Below are 19,520 nucleotides of genomic sequence, written 5' to 3' on the forward strand. Positions count from 1 at the left end.
TTTGTCCAGCACCTGATGGATCCTCATCACTAACACCAGTTCTCTGTATCGCCAGTTGTGTTCATACAGTGCATTTGCTTCCTTTTTGCAGTTATGTTACTGTACACTTATAAAACATGATTGCTGTAGATTAAACTGCCCCATCGTTTATAATTTAGTTAAAATCAGCTCCTTATCAACAGCTACAGGAGTAAAAAGTTACTTCCTTATTTACACATATTATAATAATCATCCAGTGATATAACATTTAATAACATGACACTTACAGTCATTTTCTGCATGCTTTTCTTTTACTTTTGATACTTTATGCACAGTGTCCTTGGAATACTTTTGAACTTTTTCCTTCAGTAAAAATCTGAATGCAGGACTTCTACTGATGGAACAATTTTTTTCATTTTCTTTTTTCATTTCTCCATAAAGGTAGTAAAGTAAAACAGAAAATAATTAGTGCACCAAAAAAATGTTTCTAACTGAAAAGTCTAAAACATTTCAGTGAAAACAGAATTTTTTTTTTCTTATTTTGAAATGTTTAAATCCTCTCGTTTGTCCTTGTGTCTTTCAATGCATTCAAAATTGTTTATGCTTACAGACAGTGGACGCAACGACTGACTCTTGCTTCAATCTGAAGGAAACCACTGTTAACAGTAATACTAATGCTTACATTAACACACACTACACCACCAAGTACCAAATCTATGCCTAAACTATGCTTCTGCTAGTAACTTCTGTGTTGTCTTCTGACTTGTCCTCTCTGGCTTCAGTGTCTTGCTCAGAGACACTTCAGCAGCAGGAGGATTTTTTTGTGTTGGATCTCAGATCATCGTGTCACACCCAGTCTCAGGTGTCATGCTTAGCTATGACAAACTGAAACGAATGAATGTTTTAATCTGAGTGAAGGAGCTCAGTCTGATTGTCCTACAGCTGATCTTTATTTCTAGCTTCAACAACACAATTGTTTCCCATGTTAAGGTTGTAGAACAGAACCTCCAGCTGCAGCAGGCCCACTTTTTCAGCTGATAAACGCAAACATGGCCTAGATTGTTTTCCTGTGAGAACCAGAGGTGTGTCCTGCTTCTGCTGCTGCTGCTGACTGGTCACATGACCTGCACCAGGGGGGGCGGAGCCAAAACTAACACAAGCTGTCTGTCTGAATTCTTTCAACTGTGACTGGCTCAGAGTAACAATGTGACACATTGGTGCCTGACGGTCAACATTGTTGAGGTTTTTTTTTTTTTTTCTCCTTCTTTTAACTCCACAAAATACTCAGTGCGCTCAGCAGGGCAGTGGTTACTCTGAATGAAGGGGAAGCAGTTAAACTGCATTAAGGCGACACAGACAAATCTAAGAAGAGCAGATTTTTGAAATTTTGCACACATAAATACAGAGACTCAGGTTTGAACATCTGGGGCATATTACCACAAGACTCTGCTCTGTATCTGTTTTAGACTGAAGGTCATCAGCAACAATAATTAGACTGGTTAACTGCTTTAATGAAGACCACTGTAACTATACAGTATGTTTGTGGCTGAACTAAAAAGGAGCTGACTGAGCAAAACCTTCAAGCAGAAAAAGTTTTGTGACCGGAGGGATTTGATGTTTCCACAAATGTTTTATCAGAAAAATTCGATGGATGAACAGCATGAGGGGAAAAATAAATAAATGCACTTTCAACATGTTTTTACATCATTAACTGTTAATCCCAGTTTTTTTTGTGGGGTTACCATAATTTGTTTCCTAATCTAAATGCCATTAAAATATTTTTTTTTCCTTTAAGATTTGTTTAGTTTCTGGGGACAAACAAAATGTCAAATCAGTTTGTTTACAGATACACCAACAACAGCAAGCTAGAAACAAATTTGAGGACTTGATAGGTTTGTATCAGACTTGCATCTTTAACATTAGGTCCTAATTCTCATCAAATTTTGCATTACTACATATAAATAAATCCTCAGAAGTTGACGTGGTCCAGGGTGTTGTTGTCTGTGTGGTTTTCTGACTCATTTCTCACTTCACAGCACTGTCAACTGTTTTTCCAGTTGTCAGCCAGTGTCTTTGTTACATGTACACAAAAAAAACAAGTGCAGAAATTTGATTCTGTGTTTGTGCGAATGGCCTAACGCTCATCAGTCTGGCTAACATAACTTTTTGACTGGCTAATGCTTTTCGTCAAATACTTGCAGGTGTTTTCAGCGATGAAACAGACACACGCTTTTCCCTCTGCATCATTATGGTTATTTCAAACATGTGACCTTATCAACAGCTACACCTGCAGAGGTCTGTTTGGTCTTCTGAAGGGTCACAGCCTGAGATGGGGCGAAAACCTTCTGTCATTCTGTCCACAAATATTCAAACTATCCCTGAACAATCTGATCCATTAACACAGTAAACTCTCCCATTAGTTTCAGTGAAAACTTGTTTAATTTTGCACTCTTAAGTGTAGAGTGTTACAGTTCTATGTCTCTCAAAATGGTTGCTCCATTTTAACATCTGTGTTAAAATATTGGAAAAATCCAATGAACTCTGGCTGATGGACGCAGAACACGATGAGCAGCTACATGTGTGAAAGGTGAGCAGTTACAATGCTGCTACCCATGTTGACTCCTGCTCTGTGCAATCTGTTGCACAATTTTCAGTAAAGATTAACTTACTGAACCTACTGCTCTAGCCTGCACTGACAAACAAGCCTGGACCCTGGCCATGCAAGAAACAGCCTGTACTCACAGCGAAAAGCAGCATTTCTACACTGAGCTCACTTCATGTTGGAGATTTTTCTTTTTTTAAACTATTAACTTCAAAGCACACATGGTTAATTGTGCATTCTTTCTAGAAATACTCATTTCTGCACTGTTTTGTAGTAACAGGCAATAACACAAGCCAGGGTGCAATGCACGAAAGCAAATAAAACTCCACTAAAAGTTTGCAGAATACTCTTCTAAAGATTTGTTAGTTTATTTATTTAGTTTTCTGAGCTGGAGTAAAAGCCATAACACCAGCATCCAGATTTTCTTTTCACTTGTTTCTGTTGTGGATTAGTTGTGTTCACTGATAACACACACATTCTGCCATTTTTAATATACTTCATTTCATAACATATACAACAAAGTGGCAATAAAAAGGCCACATCTTAATTCTTTTTTTTTTCTTTTGTCCTGGCTATCTGATGTATGCTTAGAGCTGAAGACTCCACGACTGCACACAGACCTGCCTGATGTGGTTCAACCTTTTTAACCTGAAGAATCTAATTTTAAAAAATACCACTGTATAACCTTTTTCTACAGTGTGTAAAATTTCACATACAGTGTGTTCAGCAACAATACCTCAATGAAAGCAACTATTCTTAGATCAAGGTTAAAACCCCCTGTTTTTATCCAGTGGAAACTTTCTGCATGTCTGTTCATTATTTCATATTCCTCTAAAATTCATTGTGACATTTTAAATTTTTTGGAAACTTTAGGATCTGCATAAGAATCAGAAATTACACTGAGTGGCTGTGAATGTTAACTGACCATGTTACATGTTCATGTTTCTAAGGTAGTCTCCAGCAAGAATTTTATAGATACAAAGGTGTAATGTTTTCAGGAGAAATGATCCCAGTGAAAATGTTTATTTTTACACCACCAACAGATTTTCCAGATATGAAAAATCTTTTCACACATGTATTTCTGTATATACATCCACATGTGTTCCTGTCTGTAAAACTGCTTAAATGCATTTGTGACCTACTGGAGGTGTCCTATAAAAAAAATATATTTTAATGTTCCATACTGGGGCTCTATATTTTACTCCAGAGGATAAAACAAGAAAGTATTGTTTAAAACACTTTCCAGCTCAGCTGAAGTAACTTATCATCCAGAGCTGTGTGATCATGTTTAGGTAGGGTGTAAAAACATGTTGTCAGTTAGTTTCTTTGTATTAGTTAGATTAGATTCCTCTGGTTTTAAACGTGTTCTCGTGCATCGTCTGCGTGCCCTGTATTCACCTCATACGGCCACAAACAGTTCGCTTCAAAAAAAACAACAAACCCGAAGTGCAGAACTCAGATCTTTAGTGTGGGCAGCATGTCAACCTGATCATTCAACCGTCACGGCTAAATATGGGCATAGAGCTTCCTGCGGCCCCACATACTTCGCTCGGCAACTCGACTTTACGCACAAACTCGCGCGTGCGCGCACCACCACACACACACACACACACACACACACACACAGGGGCAGGGGCGAACGTGGGCGCGCATTCCTTACATAGCATCTAAAGCACGTCATGGCAGACAGGTTTCTGCTCAAAACTCGGTGGCAAAGTAAAGAAAGTAAAGGAGAGAGCTGCCTATAGCCTAATGAGAGGTGGCCCACGCTGAACCAGCCGATGCATGTCCTCAACGTGCTGCTGCCTAAATAGGTAATAGTAACAGAGGTTTTCATTATTCATCAATAATGCAAAGAGTTTGCTTCTTCTTGTTCGATTCCTTTAATGTTTTTTTTTTCCAGCCTATGTGAGTTAAGCTTAGGCTACTTGACAGTAAAATGTACTGCGCCCAGTTGAGCTGGGGGAGGGGGCAGAGAGGTGGAGTGGAGGCCTTTCTTTCCTCAGCTCAAATCCAGCAGGCTTTGTTGACATGAATGAGAAAAAAAGGGCACTGTTTCATATGCATCTCCGTGAGCTCCACTGGCTATTAAATATAGATACCCTGAGCCGCAAGCTGGAGGCTTAAGATCGAAGAAACTAAATTATTAGAAGTAGGTGAACGCGAGGTTTTATTGTGTATCTGGTCTTTGAACATGGGATACGCGGTCTTTGTACACATTCTGTCTCACCGGCACCAAACGCGCAGCCGTCAGTACCCCCCCAAAAAAAACCGGAGGACAGAGGAAGAGAGGGGTGGCTGGTGTAGGGGCGAGTCTTTCCCGCCGGACAATGCAATTATTTCAGCTCCATTGGTCAGGAATGCCAGATTTCACAGGCCGCTGCCCTCCTCCAAGCTCGACCGCAGCACCTCCAGCGAGCCTCGTCGCCTTTAACCTTTTCCCACCCTGGTCGTCCTGTGCCCGCGTTGCACCACCCAGACACTGGCTCTGCGACTCACGGACCGCGCTCTCTCCCTCAGAGGAACTTCCTCTGTTGTTCCTACATCAGAGTGTGGCTTCTGGATAAGCGGCGCATTGACACTGGGGGTTGCTCGAGTCTCTTTGTCCAACAAAGTTACTTGACTTTTCAGGGGCTATAGCTCACCTATAAACAACAGTAGATTGTATCCACATGTATTGTTTACACTCAGTGGTCTTCAGTGTGGACAGGATGGGCTTGTCCATCATCATATGCCATTTTCTGATTCACTGGCAGACTTCTGCAGCTGATAAAGATGCTGACTGTTGATTTTTTTTATTCGTTCCTTTGAAGCACAATAACGCGGTAGCACCTCAAAGGCGCGTAATGAGAAATTTGTGAATGGAAGAGGGAATTTGTGTTCATTGTTAAAATTAAACTATACAATGACGTCCCCTTGGTATGCGACCAATCCCGGAGGTGATGAGATAAATTTTCCACCAATGAGAGCGCAGACAAGCGCAGAAACGGACCAATGGCAGGCTGGCATGCAAATAAGGAATGTGTCTCTGCAAGAGCTGAATGTCAACTAGTCAAAGATGGAGTCCGGAGCTGGGAGGCCGTGAGGTTGCAAATGGACGAAATACCGTTTTTATAACCGAGGAGCCATTATGTCTCGCGAGCCGCCACTTCGGTTTGAAAAGGACGCGTGTGTCGGAGATAGATGGTATTCACCAGGACGTTTTCCCCGTTAAAGTGACAACTTGGCTCCATTGTGCTTCCTCTGTGCGCTGAACTGCACGGACTGGCCTGCCTCCGCCAGGTACCGCTCACCAGAACCTCTGCCCGCGCGAGGAGAGCGCTGCTGCCGCGGGGCGGAGATGGCGTGGAGCTCGCAGACAGACGTGGATGGCGGTGGGTCTGATTGGCCGCGGAGAGGTTCCGCGAGCTCTCGTAGCTTAAAACTGTATATCAGCTATTGTGTGTATGTGTGTGTGTGTATGTCTAAGAGAGAGAGAGAGAGAAACAGAAGTGGGGGCAGAACGAGCGCGCGTACACGTGAGGGCACGCGTGATAAAGGGTGTGATTGACAGGTGGGTGCCCATGCAAGTGATTATTCCTGGCTTCAAACTGAGATATCAAAACTAAGTAGGTTACTATGAACTAATCCACCAGTCCACCTCAGGGTCCTCCGGGGCTGCCAGAGGACCCCAGCTAAACCGCCAAAGAGTCAGTAATTACTCTGAAATATAAGAACCATAATAACCTGGTTATTAAGCCAATTAGTTCATGTTTAGATCTACAGTCCCGGGTGTTTCTTTACTGTTAGTGGAGAAGCCCTCCACACAGAAAACACATTTCTAATCAACAACAACTGCCCTCAGATCTTTCGATCAGTGTTTTTATTCTGTGTAAATGTTAAATCCCTGTGGCTACAGTGACCATACACAGGACTTAGCTATAGGGTGTTAAACATGTGGGGGGAAAAAACTATTTTCAAAATGCACAATTTCAAACGGCTTCACAAAGAACAGGACAGCTATGACAGCTCGGTAATATTTGTAAGAGCTGCGGCTGAATCTGTCCTCACCGTAGGAATGTGTGCTCGGAGTGGCTGCAGAGTTTTTGTTTTGGGGTTTTTGTTTTTAATTAACCTGATATTTTACATTGTGGTTTAAAAACAACACACGGGGGGAAAATAAATAAGCCTTTCGAAATTCAAACAATTGTGTGAATCTGCAGGGTTATTCTTTAAGGAAAGGCGACAGCGCATTTCTTCCACATTTAGCCTCTTTCTTTTTTTTTTTTTTTTTTTTTTCAAATTGAAATGATCAAAGTAAAAAAGGAAAGAGTGGTGTAATCCAGCTGCTGGGCTGGTTGTGTTTGCTCACTTTGAAACGCCATGGATCCGCGTGTTTGTGTGTTTATCGGAGTTGGGGCAGGAGGATGAGCACCTCGGCTGATTGTAAACTTCTCCCAACACTGGAAATAACAAAGCCCCCCACACAGGCCCCGACCCCTCGGCTTCCTAAACGAGGAGGGTTTCAGATTGCCACTTTGGCCAAAGGGACAGGAATAGTAGGTATTAAATGAAGGTTTCTGGTATTGTATCGCTGAACGTGCTCTTTGCCCTATATATGTTTTCTCCACCCTCGTTTCCTCCAGGCGAGGTTCTGTACACTGCCAGTTTTCAGTGAGGCCACAGCCCATGTAGCAGTAGCTTTGCTTTTGATTTTAGTAAATACCCCCCCTTAAAAAAATCCCTACAGTATTATATATATAGAGGGGCGGTTATTAAACCTCTGTCAACGGACATTAGTCTATATTTTTAAATGTAATCGAGAAGTTACGTGTTAAATAGCGTAACATTTCCTCTCCAAACTGCACCGATCACAGGCTTTTCTATTTCTGCATTTTACGCCATATAGGCTGCATTGTATCGTAAAACCTAATAAGCCTATTCGGTTGTTTCACGGCTGCTGGTTTGCTTCCCAACATGTTAATAGCTGTCTGGTGGTAGGCTCACATATATAGCCCCATACTGTCTACATAGTTTAGTAACGTTGGAGCTGACGGCTCGCACGCTGGGTTTTGAATAGGAATTGAACGGATTTGAGGAGCAGCCGTGTTGTCCAAGGCCCTTTTTCTGTTGTACTACTGTGAAATCAGATGAGCAGTGCAATATTAAAAGGGCATTGGCTGACAACCCCCTCCCCCCCCTCCCCTTCCCACTCCTCCCCCCCAACCCTCCACCCCCCCCCCCCCCCCCCCCCCCCCCCCCCCCAACACGCACATATACACACGCACACATACACTGAAACACACACATACACGCACACACACACATCCACACTGACCCCCCCCCCCTCCCTTCCCCCGCCCTCCTCCGTCTCCCATTTCCTCTTCTTTAAAATCTTATTTAAACGTGACCAGAACATATAGAATTGACTGTGTGTTGGATTTAAACGGATTGGACGCGTATCCAGCCGCGGTGCGCGGAGCTGCGACCGCGTCGTAGCTCCACTTTATTCCGACACTTCAGTTTGTCGTCGTGGTATGTGTCTGGTGTGGTGTATGTGTGAGGTATGGCTGCCGTAAAAAAAAAGCAGTGTGTGTGTGTGTGTGTGTGTGTGTGTGTGTGTGTGTGTGTGTGTGTGTGTGTGTGTGTGTGTGTGTGTGTGTGCGTGTGTCCCAGCGTGCAGAGGTCAGCTGCTTTGACGATGTTGCACTACTGTACCATCCGCTAAAGCAGTGCAATAGTATTGTCATAGCATTCGGCCTTCGCCCTATACTCCAGCAGCAGTACAGCGGAAGGACGAATGCTGCTAAATGGATAAGAACAGACGAGGGTATAGAAAGCATGGAGGAGCCTGTGTAGGTTTTCAGTGCAGGGCAGCGCCCTCCCCACCCCTTCCTCCAGATTCTCTCTCTCTCACACACACACACACACACGTTTCCAGCAACCATCATATGACTCAGGCCATAGGTTTAAAGTAGAGTGGAGCCATTTTTACCACAGCTGGTCTTTGCTGGCCAAGTGTAAGGTCACAGTAATACACTGCAAAAAATCCCTTAATACAATTCCAATTGTCAGTGAACATCAAAACCTGCCTCATGAATAGAAGGAATTTCTTCCAAGTGCAGTGGAAGCAATAACTGCTGACACAAGAGATTTTATTAAGTCAGTCTAATCAATAGTCTAACAGTTTAGGGGGAGAATTAACCCAGAGAGCTAAAATTGTTTTTGTAAGATGACTTCAAAATTTGAATTTCTTTAAAGGCTTTGTTTTATTATTATTATTATTATTTTTGCTCTATATTAAAATGAGATTGAAACTGTGTTGTAAATTATAATGAAATGACTTGAACACTGAGACTCATACAGTATAACAGGTTCTTGAACTTCTTCATTTCAAAGATCCACATAAACATAGTTTTAAAAAAAAATCTGTCTGAACCTCTGGCTAAGACAGCACATTTAAATTCACACTTTCACTGAGTGAAAACAAAAAAACTATCCTTCATTTTGGAAACTCCCTCAAGGACCGCTGGAGGTCCCCAGTCCACAGTTTGGGAACCAGTGACTAAGCCCAGATGTCCTTATGACAGGAAGAGTCTGTGGCTTTACTATTCAACCATGCTGCATTATTAGGCTGTATTTTACCCTGGGAGATATAGGCCTCCTGGACCACGCCTTCTAAAAAAAAAAAAAAAGAACATTTTGTTCACAGAACTTCAGAGGCTGTCTCGGTTTGCATTACAGACCACGTGTCAGATTAAGTAACATGCTTTGAGGTCAACTTTCTCAACTTTTTGTTCAACAGTATAATGTGTTGCTACATGCTTTCCCACAGTGTGAAATCATATATAGCAAATACTGGATCAAATTTACCTTAAATTATTCTCCTGCTGGACAAGACTTTTTTAAGTTGTCTGATTTTACCATGATCCTGATTTAATCACATGGCGCTCGTTTAATCCAGATCAGGGATGAAGTGGAACCACAACTTAACCCTAATACCTTTTTTTTGTAAAACTTATTTTTATTTTACAGTCTTAATGTAAATCTATCCTGTAAAATCAGTATGTGGAAGCCAGTCACATTTTAGGAAAGGAAAAGGAAAGGACTGCTCTGTAAAATATATATATATATTTTTTTGTTTTGTTTTTGTTTTGTGATTTTGGATTGCATGACTACAGTGACATTCAGCCCATTTTAATGTACAGTTTTACTACTGCCAGTTATTTATCGTAACATACAAAACAGGCCTTTAAAAAAAAGATCAATTAGCCTTTGAAAAAAAAAATCTGTTTTTATGTGTTTTAGTGTGTGAAAATGAAAAAAACAAAATCACTACCACCTACTAATAAATGTCCACATTGAAATACAGTTTAGGTGCAGATGTGTATGTATATATTAATGGTTTATAGCATATAAGCATTTTACTTAAGAACACGTGTTATTTTCTAGTTTTAAAAAAAGAGCAGTGTATGGGACTTCCCTGCAGAGGATCGTGTGAGCCTATAGGTTAACGCTGCAGTCATTTTGTCATGGCCGTGCAGTAGGCCTGTGTTTGTGTGGAGCACAGACCTCTTTTTTTCTCTCTCTCTCTCTCTCTTTCAGTCGGCTTTTGAAAGCATAATTTGAGTGTGCAGGCTTGAAGAAGTCACGGTGTGGGTGGGAAAAATGGGGTAAGTTTCCTATTTGGGGCAGGTCGTAGGGGGGATGGGGCTCCTTGTGAGGAATGTGGAGGGCAGGGCCGCTTTGTGTGTGTGAGTGTGTGTGTGTGTGCGCGCACGCCTTGGAGCACTGGAGCCTGTAGCGTCATATTTAGCCACTGTTTTGCAAGTGACTGTGGAATTTGCTGTTTGTAGTGTGTCTTTAGTGTTGTAGTGAGGGATGGAGTGGAGGGTACAACCAGCAGAAAGTCAGAGGGCTGTCTTCTTTTTCTTTTTTGTTTGCAGTAAAATGTTTAGATGCCTTTTTGAGGCTCACGTGCATCAAATCACGTAAAATGAAAATACAGCCATTCAAGGAGAAAAACATCAAGCTTTTGTCAAAAAAATTGTTTAACTGATTTAGTTTTTAATTGTACTGCTGGTTTGTCTCGTGATGATGGCATTGAAGGATTGGGTTTGACCATCTTTATGTGAATAAAAAGTTTAGTAATGTATTTGTAACAATATTTATCCATAAATCATAACAAACAGTATTAAACCTTTACATGAGAATAAGCATTTAAAATCTAAACTATATGAGAATGCTTTTTTGAGACCAGTATTTTTATTATTTTTTTTTTAGTATAGAGAAGAGATCACAGATCTTCTTCCTTTTTATTGAACATTATATTTGCATTAGTTCACCCACACACTGTGGATCCTGTTCTGGAATAGCAGGCCCTGTTATTTCAACCGCAGCTTCACATGTAAACAGTCAAAGCCTCCATCAGGTGATTTTGGCGTGTTGTCAAGTAAGAATGACAAAAAAATGCTTAAGTATGCAGTGGATGGGAGAGTTTGGATCATCAGCATGCAGAAGCTTGCCTTTTTTTTATTATTGTGCTGGCAGGCAAATACCAGAGCAGACTGGGTCTATATGAATTGCAGCCGACAGGGACGGTACATAGCTGTTGCAGCCCCATCAGGGTCAGCAGTACGTAGATCCAGGTGTAAACGCACCTGAACCACGTTTAAACAATGACGCTATTGTTCGAACTATACCTCCAGAGGCTGGGTGAGAAATCGTGTCCAGAGATCTGTCCAGTGTAAATGGACGGTGCTGAACAGGATGTCAGCTCTCAGAACATCATTCTCAGACCCTGTCACATATGTTGCTTTAATGATGGCCATAATAACGAGCTGTACACAACACCCTGGGTACATGTTATCTTCTCTTACATACATAGAACTCTATGCTGCATCTTCCTCCAGTTTGCTGCAAATATAAATAACAGTACAAATGATGAACTTACAGTGATGAACAAATAAAGCAGGAAAAGTTTTACTGGGCCAGTTTGCATTTACAGGAAAAAAATGGTTATATATTATTGTTGAGGAATTCATGGTAAAGGATTAAACATGATCTGTATTAGTTGATCAATTGATTGATCAAAAGAAAACTAGAATTACAAAGTATTTTTCTAATAGGATTAATTATTTAAGCAATTAAGTCAATTAATTATTAAAGCAAAAATTGTGTTCTAGCTTCTGAAATGTGAATATTTTTGGTCAGAAAATGGAAAATCCTTTGGTTCTTGACTGTTGATCAGACATTTGAAGGTGTCGGAGATGAGTGTTGGGACCTTGTGATGGACTTTTTTTTTAGTATTTGTTGAGATTCTGTTTTTGTTTTGTTTTTTACCAAACGATTAACAGAGAAAACATTTTTTGGCTGAAACACTGATGAAAATGATGATGGTTAGTTGCAGCCCTGGTCTGTACATTATTTTGATCCATGTACCATGATAATCCTAAATGTAATCAGGGTAAAACATCCACGGTGCATCATCCTCAGGCTTCCGTAGACCTTACACGAGCTAATAGCTGTAACACTGACACACAGAATATTAGAAAGTCACATTCTTGGTGCAGAATGTTGAGATGGGCATATTACAAGGTCAGGACTCTAAATTTCAAAATGCAAGAATTTCACAAATAAGAGAAAATCACGGTGATTCAGGTTTTCTCCACTGTAATGTGTGACGGCTATGATGATATAGGTTTGATATAATGACAGGGGCAGAGCTGGTATGTGTGTGCCTCTAATGTATGATTACATTGTTGACTGAAATTGTTTATGTTGCTATAGTTGGTACACAAAAACTAAAGTTGTGTAGGAGAAGTGCAGTGATTTGATACGACCTTGCTTGAAAGTTGAATTTACTGTTCAATGGACACGTTCAAGAAATTTTGATTTAGAGTTCTCCACTTTATTTTTCATGTTTTGTGAGTCTGCTTTTCACTCCTAAAGCGAGCCATTGGTGAGGTTACAGAGCAGATCAAAGACATGTGCTGGGCCCCTGACCATTTCTAAAAGAGCAAAAAGGAGGGAAAAAAGAAGAGTGGAATTTATCATGTCTGTTGTCTCCAAAGTATTTGGTTTTAATGAGGGTCATGGAGCAGCGTTTCCGTCACTGAAAATAATAGAGACTCCTCAGAAGCTCTTTCTGTTTAATATGACCCAACTGTTTCCTCAGTCCTGATAAATGGAAACACGGTGGACTTTTGGATAATGTCTGTGAAAGACAGACGGATAGAAATATCCTTGAAAGTATTTTCAGAATAGCAGTGGATGTTTTACATTAACATGAAATTTTAGCGAAAGATGTGACCTTTGCCCCCCCCCCCCCAAGAAAAAACACCTTAAACTGATCTGATTAGAAAATATAAACCCACTGATATGTGCTGATATGTAATTTGGTCCACTGTGATCAGAGCCTGTAGATTTCATGTAAAAACGCTGTACTGAGCTGGTTGGGAGTCAAATAGCTCTTCACTGAGAGTGAAGCGTATGATACATTGAACAAACTGATACTGCTGCTCAGCTGATCACACTGTTAATCACATGTACGCTCACAGCAGGAATAGCTGATCAGAAATCAGGATTTACCACACATACATCTGCTTCACTGACCAATAAATCCTGAGCTCTCTCTGAGCGGACATTTAAATTCTTCACTTTATTTGTATGAAATCTTTAATATCCTCAATAATCGTATACATGCCAAATTAACAAATAAGTGCTCATATAATACATTAAAAAAATATGAAAATAAAAAGGAGCAAAAGGAAAGAGAACTGAAGCAGGAAAGAAATTCTGCTGCTTTTAGATGAGGTATGAGAGGAATTATATAACAAGGAGAATTTACAATGATAATGTGCAGACAATGAAGATATATGAAAAGTGGCTGGAAACAAAATCAATTCCAGTTTTATTGTTAGGTGCAAAAAGAAAGAAAAAGAAAGAAAGAAAGAAAGAAAGAAAGAAAGAAAGAAAGAGTCTTGTATCACAATAAAATGTGTCCTGTTCATCAACACTGAAGTTGAAAATCTCACTCTGTGACTCAGTTAGACTCAGACATGGTAGGTCTAAATGCCCATCACAATTTCCCAAAGACCAAAGTGATGCTTTCAGATGACTTGTTTAGTCCAAACAGTGTCTGAAAATATTCAGTTTAATAGCAGAAGCTAAATAAGACAAATTAAAAACACTCTTTTGACGAGCTACAAGCTGCATGACACCATTCTTCCAATGTCAGTGTGAGGAGGAGGATGATAGCCACAGGTTTGTTCTCCTCCTTCAACTGTTTTTGTTTTGTTTTGGGTTTTTTTTTTTTTCAGTTTTCATTTTGTGTCCGTCCTCATCAGCAGCATGGCTCCACCAAGGTTTCCCAATTTGTTCCTGCTTTTTTTTTTGTTTATTTTTAAATCCCAATGAGACAGACGTCAAAATGACATATTTTACATTTGTCTCATTATTTTGCTAATATAATAAAATAGTATAGAGAGTAAGGCATAAGGGGTTTCTGATGATTTATGAATGTCTTTAATTGTGGCTACATGGGTTCGATGCTGTTACCAAATCTGTTTTGTTCACACACCAAACATGAATTCAGCCTGTAGCTGTTCTCCTGATTCTGATGTGCAAAATTGAAAAGGTGAATGTTTTTTTTTTTTTTTTTATGGCAGTAACATCTCTGATTGGGGGAAAGCTACTGGATCAAATTTGGACCCAAAAAAAAAAAAAAAAGGTTCTTAACAACATGAACATTAGAGCGATGTCGTCTGCAGAGGCACAGCACAGCTGTTTTAACAGTCTAGCAGCAGAACATCAGTTCAGCATAGACAATAACCGAACTCCCTCTGTGAAGAATGAAAGGACACCTTCACTCCCACACACTGATGTTACAGTCCTCACCTGGTGTCCATGGGTTTGTTGTTTGCCTCCTCCCTCTTCCGTCTCCCAACCCCCCCCCCACCCCACCCCCCCCGCCCCCCGTTCGCTGTGGCCTCAGACTGAGACTCTCCCTCTCTGAGAAGAAGTCCTCCTTGTCTACGTCACCTTGCAGACGAGACCCTATCAATATTGCCTCTGCTTTCGCTAGAGTTAACAGAGTAGTGCAATATTGCTTATAGGGTCTTGACTCTGAGGGATGATCTTCTTCATCTAGTGTGTTTTGCTGCATTTCTCTGCTCAGCTGGTGCTCGTGCTCGCTCCATCACATCGTACTGAGGTTCATGCTGCTGCTGCTGCTGGCTGCAGAGCTCGCTCATATTAAATATACAGTGTGACACGAGCTCTGTGAGCGTTTTCAAAACACTGTAGCTTTGCTGGTGGGTGAAACGCTGAGTCTCTGTCGTGTTCATCCAATAAAATCAGTGTTGTTGCTAAAGAAGTTTCTTGAAGCTTCTTAGGTTTTAAGAGCTGTTTTGCCTGCTGTACAATGAAACGACTACTTGTTTAACTTAGCGTGGTGCCTTTTTAAAACCTGTCATTCACTAACATAAGCCCTGAGCTTTCATTTCATCTACATGTGGTCCTTTCAAATGTTTGTTAGTCTAAATACACCTACAGCAGTGTTATAACATAGTTACTGTCAAACTGAGCGAATCTCTGATTCTATGTTAGAAATTATTCTAAAAATATGTCATTTTCAGGTTAATGGTACATTGATGACTGAGTTTACCTTTATAATTAAGAAACCAGTGCTGAGACTAGATTTGCTTAAATAATAAAATACTTAAAGGGTTGGTTCACTAAAATGATTAAAAACCATATTTTGTGGTCTGTATCTGTGGGTGAAGGGTTTGAGGCATCTCTCTGTTACATTTCTGCCTCCACCCAAAAACATTGGGAGGATAATGGAAGGTTTTGGTGCTCGCAGCATTGAAAAGACATTTAAACAATTCAACAGCAATGTCTCTGTTCCAGAAACAGTGACTTCTAACAGTGGATAATTCTATTTCTCCATAATCATCCACAGTATCAGGGACAGTGTTCCTGGAAAGAAATGTTGCTTTAGGTTTAGTCAGATGTTATTTTTCGATGCTTGGAGCACCAGTGAAACTGCTTCGCCTCTGTTGTGGTAGATATTCCAAAAGCTAGACAAATAAAACCACAACTGTCTGCAAAGCCACAACAGGTAGGTGAAAAATAAAAAATTAAAAAATGGGAGGGGGGGGGGGGGGGGGTCATTGAGTCGGACTGATCCTTTAATTACTGTTATGAGTTTAATATGTCCCTGTAGCTTTACTTTTATAGGGTTTAAAAAGCTTTTACTTTACTGTTCAGTGTTTCATTTCAGATGACCTAAGACTGAAACAGTTCACTTGTACACAGCCTGGCCTGACTGACAGGAGGAGGCCTGGTACAGTCTCTAAGGCTGGTTCCTACAGTAATCACTCCATGCAGCGACAAATAACAATTAGCTGTTTATTCAGGATTTGGTTCTCTTGCACTGACGTCACCAACACGAGGCCTTTACAAACAGAGTATAAAGGCTGGGAGCCAGTTGTTGTGAGCAGTGGTGTTAATCATTATACGGTAAATTAATTACTCAATTACGAACCTTTTCGACCTTCTCTTCCATCTAAAAGCCGTTTTCCTCTGATGCCTGTCATCATCCAGCTATTAGTGTGTTACAGCTGAGCTCAGTCTGCTCCTGTCGTGCAGTCACTACTCAACACAGTGCTGAAGAACTCAATGTTTGAATTAAACATCTGCATGAAAAACATGAAACCTCATTCCACTCTGTTCATGTCACAGTTGTTTCTAATGGATCAGTTGTTTCCCCCCCTTTAAACCTAAAATGAATCCAAATGTACCAACTGCACTATGCTCAGACTCACCCAACACTGAACTGAGTGGAAGGAGTGAAAAGCTCTGGTGACTCAGTCGAGAACATAAGAAGGACTTTTGCTCGCCTGGCAGGTTGAAGACAGCATCCCGCTCTTCCTCTGTCACCCGGGACGGCCGCTACGGGACGCTCTCTGCTTGACACTCTTTCCCTGTTGCACTACTGTGGGAGCTGCAGCAAGCAGTGCAATAATGAAAGGGCATCAGTCAGCTGGGCCTGGCCACGTCCCCCACGCCTTTCAACCTGCTCTGTCCTGCCTCTGAAGACCACACCACAGCCCGTTGGTAACTCGCACGTTCCACCTCCTCATGTCATCAGGATGAGTACTTCAATAAAGGCAATGCTAAATGAAAAAGTGGTCTGTGTGTTTTATTCTGGGCTTGGCTGTGATGATGATGATGGGAAGCTGGGGGCTTGATAAAGATGAATACGCCTCCTATAGGAGTGAGGCAGTACAGGGTTACTTCATGCACAGGCCAAAATGTTGACATTGTGGATGTGTTGGGTTCCTCTGGTTATATCACTGCAATAAAAGCCTTGATAAGATCATTCTTTTGATCCCTGTAAAAAAAAAAAAAAAAAAAAAAAAACATGGTTACAATGGCAAGTAAAAACGAGAGAAGAAAGTGTGAAGCTAAAGAGAAACATGCAACGTGACAATTTAGACAATCCTGAAATGTGGATGAAAAAAAAAAAGTGAGTTAAAACAAATGACAGCAGCAGGACCTATTAAAGGTACAGTTAATCCAAATTACACATTGTTCTTCTCCTGTGTGTAAAGGTTTTTAGCCGTGTCCATTGTTTTTAGTTTTTTTTAGTTTGTGGTTTAAAAATTCAAAAGCATCTTGTCTTTCCAGAATTAACGTTTCTGTAATGTGAACACAGATTCTGTAAATGTGATTTTTCTACATTATAATCACCACAAACAAGTTTCCATTGACCTCCATATGTTCATATCGAAGTGGAGGCAAAAATCTCAAACACAAAAGCTAGACAACTAACATCAGAATTAGCAACAACCAAATGAAAACGTATTTTGTAATTTTGGGTGAATAAGACAAAAACAAAGGTGTGTAGAAGACTTACAGTATTAAAATGTACAGAAAAGCTGTCAGATAATGTTACAGTTTCAGAAAGGTATGGCGGTTTTATTTTTAAAGAATGAGAAAATGATTACAAAATATAACATATAAAACAGGACAAGCCGTAGCATTGAAGTGTAAAATCTAAAATATTTTCCAGAGGGAAGCTGTGGAGCTGACTTCATCAGTTACAACACAGACGTGTCAAATATTGGTTTAAACAGCAGCGACTTCAGAGCAGACGCACAAACACACGCAACCAGTTAATATCTCATATCTTCATATAGGTTTTCCTGAGCAGACTGAAATGTTGTCGAGCAGATTCACAACAGAATCATTCACTGAATTTGTGAGGCCATTCGTTGAGTGTGGGGGGGGGGTCGCTGAAAACACGGAGCATACAGCTGGTGTAAGGCTGCATTTCAACCTCAATAATCTGCTGGTACCAACAAAAATATGTGTGTAGAGTGGGAGAATTAAAAACTGTCAAGTATGAGGCACGATGTCTTATCCTTTGATTAGGTCGTCATCAGTTTGATCCCTGTCTGATCCATTTTACTTAGGTTCTCGTTCCTGTTCAGCTGCTTTTGTTTAAACATTTAAATGTTTTGACTTCTTTTGTAAAATGAAAAGAAAATTTGCATGTTTATATGCCACAAAGTAAGAAAAAATATCATATCAATATCATAACTGATCTGATTTACTTTCATTAAACTGTCTGTGCTTATTCAAGGCTTTTTCATTTCTGTCTGACTTTAACATGACCTTAAACAGGCTGGAAAACACGATTCATTAGTAAATAAACTTTAAAATTTAGGCCTCAACATGAATACATCCTAAATCTTTTACCTGCATCACAAAAACAACTAAATCATAGAAAGCAGCTTAATAAGGACATGGGTTACATTCTAACTGACTTGGTTTCTGAGACTGGTTTTCTCTTTCTGGCCCTTTTCCATTTTTCCCTGCACTGTTTCATCTTCAGCCATAAAATGGCAAATAAAGAACAAACTGAATGGGCTGAAGCTGTGCAGGTCAGTCAGCAACAGCAGCAGTATGGATTAAACCTGCTTTCCTCAGTCTTTCCTAGTTGCTTTTAGTCTCTAGTGAACCAGTGAGATTGTGTGGAAACAGACCCAGGGCTGTAGAAACATTAGAAACATAGGCAACGTATTAGAACAACACAGGACTTCCTCCTCAGAGGTGGGTGGCCACATTTACATTTCCTCTGCTCTGCCTGCTGGGACACATGAGTGGAGAGCCTGGGAACCTCCCTCTGCACCCCCCACCCCCCCCACCCCTCTACTGCTAAAGCCCCATTAAAGGTCAGCAGCAGTGTACCTTTCACCGGAGGAAGGAGGAGACAAAAACACCAGCACAACACTTTGACTAATTTAGTAGCGTTTGACAATGCTGTGTGTGAATCTGCTAGTAGGAAAAAATCTTATCAAAGGGTTAAAATTATTCTACACACGGGGTCGTATGAGACTAAAAGAAGAGAAGAAAAAGAGAAGAAAAAAAAATTGTAATAACATCTCAGTCTGCACACCGCTCCTCAGATAAACTGAGAGTCTGTTAAAGAGCTGAATCGAAGACCTCAGCCGAGTCTTGCTGAGAGCTGAGAGTCTCACTGGTCTCAGAACATCTTCAGCTCTCAGGCTTTTTAAAGGCAGACTGTGGAGCATCATCAGCGCCGTAAGAATCAGACTCAATTATTTTACACCTTACTGTTTAATTACTGTCTGCACTTTTCACCCTGTATGAAAAGTTTCAGAGATGCTTCAGATTCATGTCTTAAATTAAGATTAAATAAATGCACTTATATTGTACAAGCTTTCCGTGTGATTATTATTCCTCAGGTTCAGCCTGGTCACAGGGCTTCTGGGTAAATAACGAGACGATGATGATAATTCATTGAATATACAGGATTTTTGAGCTCGTTATTGAACAACATGGAAGGTTCATTTAGTTTTTTTCTTTTATGTTCTACAAATTTAACATTCAAATAAATCAATAGAAAGCTTACATTAATTATCATGCA

The sequence above is a fragment of the Toxotes jaculatrix genome, chromosome 7 (genome assembly GCF_017976425.1).
Source record: "Toxotes jaculatrix isolate fToxJac2 chromosome 7, fToxJac2.pri, whole genome shotgun sequence".
NCBI classification, from domain to species: domain Eukaryota; kingdom Metazoa; phylum Chordata; class Actinopteri; family Toxotidae; genus Toxotes; species Toxotes jaculatrix.